This window comes from Cynoglossus semilaevis, chromosome 19, assembly GCF_000523025.1.
Source record: "Cynoglossus semilaevis isolate Cse_v1.0 chromosome 19, Cse_v1.0, whole genome shotgun sequence".
NCBI lineage: Eukaryota > Metazoa > Chordata > Actinopteri > Pleuronectiformes > Cynoglossidae > Cynoglossus > Cynoglossus semilaevis.
Window position 1 is genome coordinate 4,216,288 of NC_024325.1, and position 2,237 is coordinate 4,218,524.

Consider the following 2,237-nt stretch of genomic DNA (forward strand, 5'->3'; position numbering starts at 1 on the left):
CCCAAAACATGCCTTTCTTTAGAAAAAAAAATTGGGCAAAACTAATGTTTGGTCATATGTTGGAAAAAAAATAAATCTTTTTTTTATATTTTCTGCATGTTTCTCATTAAAATATATTTTTGTAAAAAAGTGCTTTATACATAGATTTGCACGAAGCAAATAGACGATAAGGTGAACTTTCTATGCTAAGTCATTTTGATAAATAAAAGGAAGTAATCAATGACAGGGAGTATTTGTTCATAAATTCCTTCATTTATTCGCTCCTAACTAAATACAACACTGATCAATCAAAAAAATCTGTATTTAAACATATATACAAACAGTATATACAATATATAAAACAAAGCAGCATATGAAAATTAATGGTAATGTTAACAATGCAACCACTGCAATACAACTCTGAGGCAATACGCTACACATGACATGTTTGTCTTCACTGTCACTGTCAGTGTCAGGGCAGTCATCATCATCATTGATCCCTATGTGTTATGTACAAGCTGTAAGGTCTGCACAACGATGTATTTGTCCTGTTTCTTGCATATTATGTTGTGGTGAGTTTTCCTCTTCTTCCGTACTGCTAGATGAAACGCTGTAGGCAGCCATCTTGCTTTTCTATTTACCAAAAACTGCTACCCTATTGGTGTAGTCCGGTCATGTGTCGACTGTGCCACACATTTTATTGCACCCTGAAGATTATAGTTCTGTATAAAATGCCTCGTTATAAACAATGGGCAGGAAATTGTGGGCGAACATTTTGCTGTTAGCTTTACATAACTCCGACTTTAAAAAAATAAAGATTGTGTACTTCCCAGACGTCAGAGCGGAATTCAGTTTCTGAAAGCCTGTGCTTCATCTTACGGCCTATGAGTTGGATGCTGCACCTGCTGCACCTTTCTAATATTCTGCCACTTGCCGATGAGCTCTGACTCTCCCAAGACCTGTAAACCTTTTGAAGACTTTTAAAGTAAATAATTACTATAGAATTTTACTGTATTCAGAAATTGGCATACCAAAAAAAGAATTTTAAGCACAAAAATGGACATAGCTAAGTATTTTAAGGCAAATTAGTGTATTTTTAGTCATTTTTGAGAAACTTTTATTTTCGGAGATTAGTTCAGGAACTTATTGGTATAGTATCTCACTGTGATCAAAAGGTGGCGTTACCAAAAAAGTATATATTTTTGAATTTTAAGCACAAAAATGGACATAGCTAAGTATTTTAAGGCAAATGAGTGTATTTTTAGTCATTTTTGAGAAACTTTTTTTTTCGGAGATTAGTTCAGGAACTTATTGGTATAGTATCTTACTGTGGTCAAAAGGTGGCGTTACCAAAAAAGTATATATTTTTGAATTTTAAGCACAAAAATGGACATAGCTAAGTATTTTAAGGCAAATGAGTGTATTTTTAGTCATTTTTGAGAAACTTTTTTTTTCGGAGATTAGTTCAGGAACTTATTGGTATAGTATCTCACTGTGATCAAAAGGTGGCGTTACCAAAAAAGTATATATTTTTGAATTTTAAGCACAAAAATGGACATAGCTAAGTATTTTAAGGCAAATGAGTGTATTTTTAGTCATTTTTGAGAAACTTTTTTTTTCGGAGATTAGTTCAGGAACTTATTGGTATAGTATCTCACTGTGATCAAAAGGTGGCGTTACCAAAAAAGTATATATTTTTGAATTTTAAGCACAAAAATGGACATAGCTAAGTATTTTAAGGCAAATGAGTGTATTTTTAGTCATTTTTGAGAAACTTTTTTTTTCGGAGATTAGTTCAGGAACTTATTGGTATAGTATCTCACTGTGATCAAAAGGTGGCGTTACCAAAAAAGTATATATTTTTGAATTTTAAGCACAAAAATGGACATAGCTAAGTATTTTAAGGCAAATGAGTGTATTTTTAGTCATTTTTGAGAAACTTTTTTTTTCGGAGATTAGTTCAGGAACTTATTGGTATAGTATCTTACTGTGGTCAAAAGGTGGCGTTACCAAAAAAGTATATATTTTTGAATTTTAAGCACAAAAATGGACATAGCTAAGTATTTTAAGGCAAATGAGTGTATTTTTAGTCATTTTTGAGAAACTTTTTTTTTCGGAGATTAGTTCAGGAACTTATTGGTATAGTATCTCACTGTGATCAAAAGGTGGCGTTACCAAAAAAGTATATATTTTTGAATTTTAAGCACAAAAATGGACATAGCTAAGTATTTTAAGGCAAATTAGTGTATTTTTAGTCA